Source organism: Narcine bancroftii, chromosome 3, assembly GCF_036971445.1.
Source record: "Narcine bancroftii isolate sNarBan1 chromosome 3, sNarBan1.hap1, whole genome shotgun sequence".
In the NCBI taxonomy this organism is placed as follows: domain Eukaryota; kingdom Metazoa; phylum Chordata; class Chondrichthyes; order Torpediniformes; family Narcinidae; genus Narcine; species Narcine bancroftii.
Genome location: NC_091471.1, coordinates 252,486,315 through 252,500,857, shown reverse-complemented (window position 1 = coordinate 252,500,857; position 14,543 = coordinate 252,486,315). Strand labels below are relative to the sequence as shown.

The 14,543-nt window shown below is 48.0% G+C and overlaps 1 protein-coding gene across 12 annotated transcripts in view; it reads left to right on the top strand.

The window, feature by feature from the left end:
- LOC138758546 (hepatic lectin-like) overlaps positions 1 to 14,543 on the top strand; it is a 129,973-nt gene that overhangs the window by 92,230 nt on the left and 23,200 nt on the right. For all 12 annotated transcript variants that reach the window (XM_069927623.1, XM_069927622.1, XM_069927624.1 and 9 more), the window contains one exon: positions 11,974 to 12,071. The gene's annotated coding sequence lies outside the window, so the exon portion shown is untranslated. The remainder of the gene's footprint in view (positions 1 to 11,973; positions 12,072 to 14,543) is intronic.

The window sequence follows — 14,543 nt, the reverse complement described above, 5'->3', positions numbered from 1 at the left end:
AGGTAAGAAGCAATAGGTATTGTTTTTCAGCTTGGAGACCTGTGACCAGTGATGTGCCACAAGGATCTGTGCTGGGACCTTTATAAGTTCATCATAGTAATTAATGGATGGAAGGAGGATGTCAGAGGCCAACCATTTCAATTCTGCGCCCCACTCTCACGCTGACATGTCTGTCTATGGCCTCATATTGTCAAAAGCAAAGAGTAGTTCACGGACAAGTTTCTCTTGTGTCTTGGTGTGAGCTTGCAGGCGCCTCAGATTGAAGAGACTGCCATCCGTGCGGTACCGGATGTAAACAGCGTCTTCATTGTTGGGGTCTTTCATGGCTTGGTTCAGCATCATGCTGAAGAAGATTGAAAAGAGGGTTGGTGCGAGAACACAACCTTGCTTCACGCCATTGTTAATGGAGAAGGGTTCAGAGAGCTCATTGCTGTATCTGACCCGACCTTGTTGGTTTTCGTGCAGTTGGATAATCATGTTGAGGAACTTTGGGGGACATCCGATGCGCTCTAGTATTTGCCAAAGCCCTTTCCTGCTCACGATGTCGAAGGCTTTGGTGAGGTCAACAAAGGTGATGTAGAGTCCTTTGTTTTGTTCTCTGCACTTTTCTTGGAGCTGCGCTGGATTGGTCACGTCTCCAGAATGGAGGACCATCGCCTTCCCAAGATCGTGTTATATGGCGAGCTCTCCACTGACCACCGTGACAGAGGTGCACCAAAGAAAAGGTACAAGGACTGCCTAAAGAAATCTCTTGGTGCCTGCCACATTGACCACTGCCAGTGGGCTGATAACGCCTCAAACCGTGCATCTTGGCGCCTCACAGTTTGGCGGGCAGCAACCTCCTTTGAAGAAGACCGCAGAGCCCACCTCACTGACAAAAGGCAAAGGAGGAAAAACCCAACACCCAACCCCAACCAACCAATTTTCCCCTGCAACCGCTGCAATCGTGTCTGCCTGTCCCGCATCGGACTTGTCAGCCACAAACGAGCCTGCAGCTGACGTGGACTTTTTACCCCCTCCATAAATCTTCGTCCGCGAAGCCAAGCCAAAGAAAAAAAAAATTGTCAAAAGCAAGACCACGCATAAATTGGAGGAGCCGCACCTAATTTTCCACACTCCAATTTGATGGCATTAACATGGACTTCTCCATTTTCTGCTAGCCCACTCCCCATTCTCCCTCTCTTCCCATTTTTCTGTCTCCTTTTCTTCAGGTCTCCACCCCCCTCTCCATTCACAGAGCTATTCCCCTTCCCCCAGGCCCTCCCTTCCTTATCCACCTATTACCTCCTGCCTTTGGGGCTCTCCTCCTCCCCCCCATTTTGTTCGGTCACCTGTCTACATTTTGCTCATACCTTGATGAAGAGCTCAAGCCCAAAATGTTGGTGATGTAAAGGGCACAGTTTGACCAGCTGAGTTTCTCTAGCGTCGTGTTTTTACTTCAACCATGGCGACTGCAGACTCCCTAGTTTTACTCCTGAGAATGTCAGTTCCTGGAGAAACTCAGCAGGTCAGGTAACAGCTCTTCGACCCTTCAGCAGGAATGTTAAAAATCAGGTGGGGCAGGAGGTGTTGCAGAAGGACTGAATCTGCAGAAGGACAAGGCGATTGGACAAGGAGATGGCAAATGGACAATAGTGTATGATCACGTGGTGGAAGCAATAAAGGTCTTGGTTCTTTTCTAAATGGACAAAGAGATCAGAAATCAGAGATGCAGAGGGACTTGGGAGTCCCTGTGCAAGATTCCACAAAAACTTGCATGGAGTTTGTGATCAGAAAGGCCAGCATTCAATCTGAGAGGGCTGTTATACTGAGGCTTTATGAGGCATTGGTGAGACCATACTTGGAATATTGTGGGCAGTTTTGGGCTCACAATATCTGTTGGCATTGGAGAGGGCCCAGAGGAGGTTCGTGAGAATGATCCCTGGAATGAAAGGATTAGCGTGTGATGGCTCCAGGACTGTCCTTACTAGAGTTTAGGGGCATCTCATTGAAATCTTATCAAATACTGAAGGTGAACATGGAGATGTGTTTCCTGAGGTGAGGGAGTCCAGTGGCGTCACTAGGGTTGGTGTCACCCAGTGCAGTAACTCATGGTGCCCCCACCCCCTCCCCCAGTGGACCAAGTGTTTGAGTGTACTGACTGTAGAAGAAACAGTTGTGTGTGTTCCTTGCATGTTCAGGGCAGCGGCACTAAGCTGCGGGTTTGAGGGGGGGGGGTTGGCAGCGGTGGCGCTGAGCAGGGGGGAGTGGCATTACTGAGCAGGGTGGGGGGTAAAGCAACTTTTGTTTAAGTAACCATTTGTCTTGGTGAATATATATTGCTGCTGGGTTTTGAGGTCCACTGGGCTCATAACAATAGCCTTGTAGATATATTGATACACGTAAGCTGGCCTTACAAAAAATGTTTTTGTTGTTATAATTTACTACAGGGATACTTTTTATAAAAAATAATTAATTTTTCCTGAACACAGCACAAAAGTGTTATAGACAGTCATTTTGGTGTCACCCCCCCCACCAATGGTGTCACCCTGTGCATCCCGCATCCCCCCTTAGTGACTCCAGTGAGAGAGTCTGGGACCAGAGGGCACAGCCTCAGAATACACAAAGGTCCCTTTAGAACAGAGATAGGGAGGAACTTCTTTTCCCAGAGTGGGGGATGACCCTGGGGAATTCGTTGCTGTGGAGGCCGTCATTAGGTAGATTTAAGATGGAGGTAGTGAGGATAGGAAGGGAATCAGTGGTTACGTGCAGAAGACAGAAAAATGGGGTTAATAATCAGCCAGGATGGAATGGCAGGGTGGACTTGATAGAGATTTAATTTCGACAAACAGCCCGGTGACAGGCTCTTTTGACCCTCAAGCCTGTGCCGTCCACTAACACCCAATTGACCTACAACCCCCAGTACATTTTGAAAAGAGGGAGGAAACCAGAGCCCCTGGAGGAAGCCCACACAGACATGGGGAGAACTCCTTATAGACAGCACCGAATTTGAACCCCAGTTGCTAGCGCTGTAATGGCATTGCGCAAACCGCTGTGTTAACCGTGCCAATGTGGCCAAATGATGAACGGCCAAAATCCGCTCCTATGTCTTGTGCTCTTTCCCTGATTTAGCACCTTCTGCACAGGAACTGACATTTCCTGACCATTTTATCATCACTCATGTTTCCTGCAGAGACACTGATTGGCTTCTTTCCCAACGCTAGGCCCAGTATAGGCCCCTTTCTTGGTTGGAGTATCTACATACTGAATCAAGAAACATACCTGTGTGTACATAACAAAATTTACCCCATCTAAACCTCTGGCACTAAGGGAGTTCCAACCAGAATCAGAAATTATTGTCAAGAACATGTCAAGAAATACGTTCTTTTGCAGCACCATTACAGATGCAAATATTGCTATAAATTACATTTTTAACAAATAAATAAATTAGTCTCAAAGGAAGAGAAAGTGAGGTCGTGTCTGTGGTTCACTGCCTGTTCAGAAATTTGCAGGGGAAGATGTTGTCCTTGTGCCACTGGGTGCTCATCTTTAGGCTCCTGTACCTCCTTCCTGTGAAGCGGGCATGGCCTGGGTGGTGGGGGTCCTTGAGGCTAGGGGCTGCTCTCTAGATGCCGCCTCTTGTAGATGTCCTCTTTGGAGTGAAGACTGATGTCGTTGATGGTGCTGGCTGATGGTGGTCTTTTCCTGTCCCGTGCATTGGCACCTCCTTATCAGAGACTGATGCAACCAGTCAGAAAGAGTCTTTGATGACATTCCAAATCTCCTCAAACCCCTCCCAAAGTATAGTTGCTAGAGAGCCTTGTTGGTGATTGCATCGACATGGAGGCCCAAGGACAGATCCTCCGAGATGCTGGCACCCAGGAACTTGAAATTCTGGAGTCCTCCCCCTCCCCTTTCTCTCCCAGCCTTTTCACTGCTGACCCCTCGATGAGGACTGCTTTGTGTTCTCCTGGTTAACTGTGGAAATTACAGTCACTTACTTCAGTGTCCCTGTTGCTTTTGCGTCTTTCTTTTATCTGCCTACACCTTGTTTTCTATCTCCCGCTGGCTATGATACTTTTTAGGTTAAAGGGGAAAGGTTTGAGAGGGAGCTGATGGACAAATTCTGCATCCAGAGGGTGGTCTGTATCTGGAATGATCTGCGAGAGGAATTGTGGAAGGGTGTTATGTTGTTCAAAGGACATTTGTAAAAAATATATGGTTAGGAAGGGTTTGGAAGGATATGGTCCAAATACAGGCAAATGAGACCAGCCTGGAATGCCAGGATTAACATCGTCTTCTCTGGTTTCTGTTTAAACCCATTTCCCCATCTTTATTCCCCTGTCTCCTTTCCTCTCTCTCTCTCTCTCTCTCTCTCTCTCTCTCTCTCTCTCTCTCTCTCTCTCTCTCTCTCTCTCTCTCTCTCACACACACTCTCTCTCACACTCACTCACTCATTCACTCACTCACTCACTCACTCACTCACTCACACACACACACACCCCTTATCCCTCTGTCTACTTTCACAGAACCAAAATCAATTCTCATCTTTCCTCTTATCCAATTAACACCTTTTGTTGGTCTGGACTCCTCTCCCTCCCATTCTTCCCCCTTTCTCTCCCAGTCTTTATTCACATGCCTGCCTGTACTTTGCTTAGACCTTGAAAAAGGGCTCAAATCGAAATGTTGGTGATCTATCTTTACCTCCTATGAACACTGTGATACTGGATGGATTCCTCCAGCCTTTCTGTGTTTTTACTACTACCATCTCAGCACCTGCAGATTTTCAACTGTAGACGAGGGCACAATCACAATGTTTGAAGGTCATTTGGACACATCTATGGATAAGAAGGGTTTAGAAGGAGATTGACCAATTGCAGGCAAATGGGATTAGCCCAGAATGCCAATGTGGAACAGTTTGGCCAAATGACTCCTTGGGCTTTTTGTACAGAAGATGTTGGAAATATTCAATAGATTAGACAGCTTCTTATGTTTCTCACATGTTATTATGAGAAGGCCATTCCTCCCATTGGCCTCATGCTGGCTCCCAGGGACCAATCTCATCCTTATTTCTCTGTAACACCACCACATTCTCTCTAACCTATCCCCATTATGGGCGACATGGTTAACATAGTGGTTAGCACAACACCTTTACAGCGCCAGTGATCGGGACCAGAGTTTGAATCCCGCACTGTCTATAAGGAGTTTGAACGTTCTCCCTGTGTCTGCATATATCTATATGCCCCTGGGGGCTCTGGTTTCCTCCCATCTTTAAAAATGTATCGGGGTGTAGGTTAATGGGATGTAAATTGGGTGGCATGGACTTGTGGGCCAAAAGGGCCTGTTACCGTGCTGTATGTCTAAATTTTTTTTACCCAAATTAAAAATTTTAATTTAACCTCTGGATCAAAACACAATCTGCTTGAGATTTGGGGCAGCATGGTTAACGTAGCAGGTAGTGTGAACTAGGCTTGAATTCACCACTGTCTGTTAGGAGTTTGCACATTCTCCCAGAGGCCTATGAGAGTTTCTGTCCACATTCCAAAGTCATACGGGGTTAGGCGGTTAGTTGGTCACATGGATGTACCTGGGCATCACGGGCTGATGGGCCGGAAGGGACCCTGTTACCAAGCTGAGTCTCCGAATTACGACAAAAAAAAAAGAAATAAACTCGGGTGCATCAGTGGGAGAAAAGGAAAAAGTGACTGTTCAGGCTGGAGCTCTTCATCAAGACCGAGAGTGCAGAGGGAGATGGGCAGTGAGGGAATTCGGCCCAAAACACTGGTGGATCTTGCTCCCACGGATGCCCGCTCGTCCTACTGATTGGATTGTACTTTGCTCCAGAGTCAAACATCCACTCAGTCTTTGATTCTATAGGCCATCAACCTCCGCGAAGGGGGTATTTCCAGTAATCAAGACTGTGCTCGCGGTTTAATGAGGGAAATCTCATTCAAATGTACAAACTTGCCGTCAGCTGGGTTGTGGAAGTGTGTTCCATCCCCCAGCTGAGGACGTAGGACCAGGGTCAGCCACTCAAGAGTGAAATCAGTAGATATTTCAGCAAACGGTGAGTGTTCACGCTGGTTCTTTCAAAACAGAACTATAGTAACGATCAGCCGTGATTGATGATGATAGAACAGGTTTAATGGGCAGAATGGCTCCCTGCTCCTGTTTCTCAAAGCCGCTTATTGGCTGAAATTGTTGAACTGAATGGTGATCTTAGAAGGCAGCAAAGAGGCCCCTGAGAGGGGGAGCTACTGGCTAATGAATGTAGATTGGAGCAGGGGTAATCCAGGAGAACACGAACCATTCCTCGCCAAGGGGGTCAGTAGTGGAAAGGGTTCCAAATTCCTCAGTGTCCACATCTCTGAAGATCTATCCTGGCACCTCCATGTTGATGCAATCATGAAGAAGGCTCGTCAGCGCTTAAATTTCATGAGGGGTTTGAGGAGATTTGTTACGTCGCCAGAGACTTGCAGATTTCCAAGGGGTACCGCGGAGAGCATTCTGATTGGTTCCATCTGGTATGGAGGTGCCAATGAACAGGACAGGACAGGAGAAGACTACAGAGAGTTGTGAACTCAGCCAGCGCCATCATGGGCATCAGCCTTCACTCTGTTAAGGACATCTACAAGAGGCAGAATCTCAACAAAGCAACCTCTGACCATCAAGGACCCTCACCACCCAGGCCACTTCTCACTGCTACCATCAGGAAAGAGGTACAGGAGCCTGAAGTCGAACACCCAGCGACACAAAACCAGCTTCTTCCCCTCCGCCACCAGATTTATAAATAGACAATGAAGCACAAACCCCACCCTCACTTTCTCTTACTCTTCCCTGATGGATTTATTTTTTATTAATATAATTTACAGCAATTTTACATGTAATACTGCCACAAAATAATGCTTTTCATGACACATGGTTATGACAATAAATTCTCATTCTGGAGCAGGTCAGAGCGGTGGGAGAGTGCAGGAGAGGGGAAGAGGCAGGCACCGGAAGCTCAAAGTCCACTCGGAGTTTCCTTCTCCGCCATCTCCTGCTCCAATATGAATCCCAGGAACATTCGGAGCAATATGTCCTTCTTCAACACAGTTAGCGTGATGCTGTTACAATGCCAGCGGCCCGGGCTCAGATCTGATGCAGTGAGGAGCCTGTGCGATCTCCCCGTGTCTGCGAGAGTTTCCTCCAGGTGCTCTGATTTCCTCCCAAGTCCCAGTGGCATATGGGGTTAGTGGGTTAATTGGTCACACAGGTGTATTTGGTCGGCCCCAGTGCTGGGATGGATTGCTACTGTGCACAGTCTCAAAAAATGTTTGAAAACACATAACCCTACTGTAATGAGGAGAGGCAAATCTCAACGAGTGTCCATCTTCTCTGCAGCCACTTCTAATGATATATGGATTTTTAATTTTCTTATATATATAGCACGGTAACAGGCCCTATCAGCCCACTAGTCTGTGCCACCCAATTTACACCCCATTAACCTACACACTGCCCCCCCCGGTATGTTTTGAACGGTGGGTGGCATCCGGAGCCCCTGGAGAAAACCAACGCAGGCATGGGGAAAATGTACAAACTGCTTACAGACAGCGTGGGACTCAAACCCCAGTCGGGTGCTGATCATTGGCGCTGTAAGGGCATTGCGCTAACTGCTATGCCAACTGTGCTGGTTGGGGTCTAGCGGTTCCCGATTCACCAAATCCTTCCATCTGTCTGCATCTGTGTGGCCTTGTCCTTTGCCAAGATTGGTGGCTCAGGAGGTTCTTCAATGAGATGCCCCAACATCCACACCATTGAGATTTCCCCAACCACTCTTTCATTCAAGTTATGGAGCATGCTCAAAGTTCACTGAGATCGTAAGCAACAGGAGGTAGAGAGGCCTCGCGGAACTTTGGTGAACCACCAGGACGGGTCCTGTTTGTGGTATAAATCAGACTTGGGTGTGAATGCAGAGGACACAAGAGTGGTGGTGCAATGGAGAATGAAAAGGGCCGGCCAAGGCTACAGCAAGGTGGAGGTCTCTCAGAAAGTGGGCCAGGGCATTGGCTGATGGAATTAAATCCTGATAAGTGAGAAGTGATGAATTTTGGGAAGTCAAATAGGGGTTGGACACCACACAGGAAATGTTAGGACAGAAAGGAATGTTGATGAAGTCCACAGTTCCCTGATAGTTGCGGCAAAGGTGGAAAGGAATGGAAGAAAGGGGTAAGGCATGGTTGGCTTATTGGTCAATAGTTCCTTCACTCTCTCCCTGGTCCACATTTAGAGGAGTGAATGATGAATCACTCTCCCTCACTCTCACTCTCTCCCCTTCTCTTTTGCTCTCTCATTTTCTTATTTTCTCACCTTCTTCTCACTTTATTCTCTCTTACTTTTTCTCTTCTCTCACTCTCTTCCCCTTCTCTCTCACCCTCTCACTCTCCTCTCCTCGCTCACTCTCTTCCTCTCCCCCTCCCTCTCCCCCTCCCTCTCCCCCTCCCTCTCCCCCTCCCTCTCCCCCTCCCTCTCCCCCTCCCTCTCCCCCTCCCTCTCCCCCTCCCTCTCCCCCTCCCTCTCCCCCTCCCTCTCCCCCTCCCTCTCCCCCTCCCTCTCCCCCTCCCTCTCCCCCTCCCTCTCCCCCTCCCTCTCCCCTCCCTCTCCCCTCCCTCTCCCCTCCCTCTCCCCTCCCTCTCCCCCTCCCTCTCCCCCTCCCCCTCCCTCTCCCCCTCCCTCTCCCCCTCCCTCTCCCCTCCCCCTCTCCCCTCCCCCTCTCCCCTCTCCCCTCCCCCTCTCCCCTCTCCCCTCCCCCTCTCCCCCTCCCTCTCCCCTCCCCCTCTCCCCTCTCCCCTCCCCCTCTCCCCTCCCCCTCTCCCCTCCCCCTCTCCCCTCCCCCTCTCCCCTCCCCCTCTCCCCTCCCCCTCTCCCCTCCCCCTCTCCCCTCCCCCTCTCCCCTCCCCCTCTCCCCTCCCCCTCTCCCCTCCCCCCCTCCCCTCCCCCCCTCCCCTCTCCCCCTCCCCTCTCCCCCTCTTCCTCTCTCCCTCTCTCCTTCACACTTACACATTCTCTCACTCTCACTTTCACCATGTTCTCCCTTGTTCTCTCATTTATGTTCTACATTGGAGAAGAGCAGTCAAGAAATAGTCAAAAGCTTAGGATTGAGGATTTGAGGAAGAGAGCTCAAAAGGTTGAACTAAGGAGGGGGAGAGAGGGAGAGAGAAAGTGAAAAACTGAAGAGAGGGAAGGCAGGTAGAAAGGAAGAGGGGGAGAGAGGAGGAGAAAGAATGAGAGAGAGAAGGGGAGAATGAGAGAAGTGGGAAGGCGTGAAGAGAGAGAGAATGACTTCCCTCCTGTGAAAGAACTTGGTGGTCAGTAAAACCAAGCCGTGCCTGTCCCAGCCGTGCAGCCTCTGTGACCCTCTGAAGTTTCAGAACTCTCCTCTTTAACATCCACGTTCTCCGGTGCGATTCACTACAGGGCAAGGTGCCTTCATGCTTTCAGCTACCCGCCCTCCTCAAACCTTCTCTTCTCTTTCGGAATAGAGGCTGGTTCTTAAAAACTGAATCCTTCTGAGAAGACTCTGTTCATCAAGATATCTCCTTAAAAGGCTTGGTGTGACATTTTGATCTGATTGCGCTTCTGTGAAAAACAGCTGAGGATTGTAAATAGTACAACAGCCAATGGTGCAGCAAGGTCCGACCAGCAACAAATCGGTGCCCTGATGACTTTCTATGTTTAAATCTGAAATTGAAGAAGGAGGTGGAGGAGCATCAAAATCAGGACGGCCAGACAGGGAAACACCTTTTTCCTGCTGGCTGTGGGCTTGAGGGATGGTATTTACATTTAAATTTAGACACAGAGAACGGTAACAGGCCCTTCTGGCCATCGAGCCTATGCCACCCAATTAGTCATTTTGAATCAGGATTTATTGTCATAAACAAGTCAGGAAATTCGATGTTTTGCGAAAGCATCACAGTGCAAACATTCATATTAATAACATCTTATGACATTACTATTAAAAAAAACAATAACACTCCATGAAAAGTCAGGCCATGTCTGTGGTTCATTGATTATTCGGGAATCTGATGGCAGTGGGGAAGAAGCTGTCCTTGTGCCGCTGAGTGCTGGTCTTCAGGCTCCTGTACCTTTTAAAGAAGTCATGGCCTGAGTGGTGGGTCTTTGAGAATAGAGGCTGTTTTTTTTAAGACACTGCCCCATGTAAATATCCTCGATGGAGTGAAGTCTGGAGCCCGTGATGTCGCAGGCTGCATTAACTACCCTCTGAAGTTTATTCTTGTCCTGAGAGTTGGTGCCTCCGTACCAGGCAGTGAGGCAACCAGCCAGAATGCTCTCCATGGTCCACCAGTAGAAGTTTACAAGAGTCTTTGGTGACATACCAAACCTCCTCAGACACCTCATAAAGTGTAGCCGCTGGCGAGCCTTCTTTGTGATTACATCAACATGGAGGCTCCAGGACAGATGCTTGGAGGTATTGACACCCAGAAATTTGAAGTTCTTGACCCTCTCCACTACTGAGCCCTCAATGAGGACTGGGATGTGTTCCCCTGACTTCCTCCTGAAGTCCACAATTATCTCCCTGGTTTTGTTGACATTGAGTGCAAGGTTGTTGTCGTTACACCATTCAACAAGCTGATCTATCTCCCTCCTGTACACTTCCTCTTTGCTGTTTGTGATTCTGCCGACAAATGTGGTTTCATCGGCAAACTTGTAGATAGCATTGGAATTTTGCCAGGCCACATAGTCAAGGTTGTATAATGAGTAGAGTGGTGGGCTAAGCACGCATCCTTGGGATCAGTGAGGAGGAGACATAGTTTCCAATTCGTACTGACTTTGATCTTTCAATGAGAAAGTCAATGATCCAGTTGCAGAGGAGGGTACAGAGGTCTAGAGTTTGACCAGTACTGAGGGAATAATGATATTGAAGGCCGAGTTGTGATCGATGAAGAGCAGCCGTATGTATGAATTGCTTTTTTCAAGGGGATCCAGAGTTGAGTGGAGAGCCAGCGATATTGGTGTGGAGCAATTGTGGGAGAAAACCAGAGCACCGGGAGGAAAGCCATGCAGGACACAGGGAGAATGTCCTCCTTACAGACAGCACAGGATTCTAACCCATATCGCTGGCGCTGTAATAGTATGGCACTAACTATGCCGCCATAATCCAGAATCTGGTGTCCTTTAACCAAGTAAATCATTCCAAATGTTTAAATATTTATTTTAACTTGTATCTTTATGTATGATTATGACATGCAGTGTATGGTGTGTGCCCACTGTGGACCATTAAAACATGGTTTCGTATGGTTGTACATGTAGTGTCAGATGATAATGAACTTGAACTTATCACATGGTTGTGGGAGCCTGAAGAAGGACAGGTTTTATCCAAACTGTCTTTAGATAGCTGTGGTACCTAAGGGTACAGTCCTTTCCCACCTCCTCCCAACTTCCTGCCCCTACCTGCCCATCTCTCCTCCTCTCCCTCCCCTCTCCACTCCTGCTCGCTCTCCACTCACTCCCTGCACCTTCACTCTCTCCTTGCCCCACTCTCTCTCAATCCCTTCCTTCCCTCTCCCTCCCAACCCTTCCCCACTCTCCTCTCCAACTTCCTGCTCCCGCCTCCTATTCCTACACCATCCACTCTCTCACTCTCCCAGTGACCGCTATGCATTTCCTGGCCACCGCCAAGGCAACTTTTACAAATTGAGTTTGGTGTTTGGATAACCTCGGCCTCACGTCCATAATATCCCCCAACAGGAACAGAACTGGATCCTGTTGATATTCTGCCCTTGTAAAAAAAAATTTCCAAAATGTCCCCTAACTCTACCCAGAAGGGTCTCACTTCAGCACATAGCCAGGTTGAGTGCAGTGAAGACAGGATTAAAACACTAATCTCTAGAAAGAAAGGGAGATACTGGACTGTATTATATTCTCCTTATAATATGGGATACAACACAAGTGGCTTCTAAATAAATAAGACCACTTCCATCTGCTCTTTTGCAGCCTCATCGTGGAAAGAGACTCCAGAACTCTGAAGCAGCTAAGAGGGAGTTGAAGATCACCAGTGGGAGAGTTCCTGGCCAAACAGCTCAACAAGATTTGTGAGTTGGAACAGTCTAAGGACTGAGTCAGTGTTAAAAAACACTTCACTATTGCTGTGAAGAACAATTTAAAAGAACTTGAACTCTGAACTCCAAGTTAACAGACCTTCAAGTTCAACAAAATACTGGACCTTAAAACTGACTTTTCAGAAATCAGTTTTAAACTGCAATAGTTTGAAATTTAACCACACACACACACACACACACACACACACACACACACACACACACACACACACACACACACACACACACACACACACACACACTATCTCATACAATTACAATCACGCAGTGATGTTTAAGCTTAGAGTTAAATAAGTTTAGAGTTAAGTGAAAACTGTTATGTGATTAATAGTTTAATAAAAAAACTATTACAGGTACACGATCCTTTATCCAGACACCTAAAATCCGGAAAGCTCCAAAATCCGGCAAATGGGGACCGGTGGTTGGGGAAGGCAGCCGAGGGACCACGGTCAGGGGAGGCGGCCGGGTGGCCGAGGGACGGGCGGTCGGGGGAGGCAGCCGAGGGACTGCCAGTCACAGGAGGCGACCGAGCGACCTGCGGTCGGGGGAGGCGGCCAGGGGACAGGTGGTCGGGGGAGGCGGCCGGGCAGCCGAGGGACCATGGTCGGGGGAGACTGCCGGGCGACTGGATAGGCGGCACAATTCAGGTGGGCTTTACGAAATCCAGAAAAATCCAAACTTCAGAACACATTGTCCCCCAAAGGTTCCAGATAAAGGATCATGTACCTGTATTTTGAATCTGCCGAATCTGTGTTAGTACAAATGAGGGTCGGTTAGTTTATCATGCCTGTAACTGAGTAAATCATTCCAAAATATTTATATGTTTATTTTAAATTGTAACTTTATGTACATAAGTGATTATTATGTGCTCTGTATTGTGTCTATGTGTTTTGTCGGGATGTACGTGTGCAGTCAGATAATGATAAACTTGAACGTACAAGGTAATGAGGGGTATAGACAGAGTGAATGCAAGCAGCTTTTTCCACTGAGGTGGGTGGAGACAAGAATGAGAAGGCATGGGTTAGAGGTGAAAATGGAAATGTTTAACGGGAGCATTAGGGGGAACAAGCTGCCAACTGAGAAGGTGAATGCAAGCTCAGTTCTGACGTTGGATGGGTACATGGATGGTCTGGGTATAGGTCAGTGGGAGGAATCAAAATAATAGTTTGGCATGGACTAGATGGGCTGAAGGGCCCGTTTCTATGCTGTGGTGTTCGATGGTCTGGTATCATTGAGTATGCTTTCCAATTGTGGTAGAGAGTCTTTTACCACAGAAACCAAGCACAGAACCACAAAAGCTGGGGAGCCACTCAACAGACGAGGGGAGTTCCCCTGAGGTGTGTCTGTCTCTCATCAGAAGTGCATTACTAATAACATGTCCAACTGCCATGGAAGTGAATGGTGGGGAGGAGGAACCTAGTTATAGTTGCAGCTTTTCTCAGATTTTCTGGTGTTTTAGTGACAATGTTGTGGTCATTAGTATTTGTTTACTTACTAAACTTTTACTTTAACCACATGAAACGATGTAAATTTAAATGCATTTAGGCCAAGCGTATGATATTGTAATTTAAAAATATAATTTTAATTTTGCTGGTTGTTTCTCTCACTACCATCGCTGTTACATTCAGCGATCAATGGGAATTACAATTTACGAGTAGCCTTAGTTCAAAAAACATCACTAAGGATTCTGTGTGGTCTGGTACAGGTGGAGGTCCATGGGTGGGGGGGAGGTGGTGACACCATAAGTTACCGCACTGGGTGACACCAACCCTAGTGACGCCACTGGGTCGAGGGGAGACCTCATGGAGGACTTTGCTCATGGGGCAGTCACCGGAGCTGTCCACATCTGCTCCTGCTCCCCGACTTTTGAACACTGCATGTTATTTTGATGCAAGCAAAAGGTATCCAATTCAATTCTAGCCCAAGAACATGGTCAACTTGATAGCGTGTGGGGCTTTATTCGGGGTGGGATAACAGTGCCAGCAGGTGAAGCAGGAGTGGGTGAACAGCTGAGCCCACCGTCGTAGGCCAGCACCCAGATGCCATAAACGGGGTTTGAAAACGTAGGGTGTCACGGTTAGTGTAGCGGTTAGCGCAACATTATTACAGTGCTACTGACCTGGGTTTGTATCCATCACTGTCTGTAAGGAGTTTGTACATTTTCCCTGTAACTCATGGGGGTTTTCCCCAGGGGCTCTGGATTTCTCCCACATCCCAAAATGTACGGAGTTGGCAGGTTAATTGGGTGGAATTGGTCAGTGCAGGTTTCATGGGCCAGAAAGGCTTGATACCGTGCTGCACCAGGAAAGTTTTTTAAAATTTCAATCAAAATCTAGATCCCGCATTTCTGATCGGGAATGGTTCCAACTGAAATGCAGAAGGTTCCAAGCCACTGCAGATAGAATGCGAGGTTCAGAAGCTTGGCCTCTTGCCCAGAATTTGCGT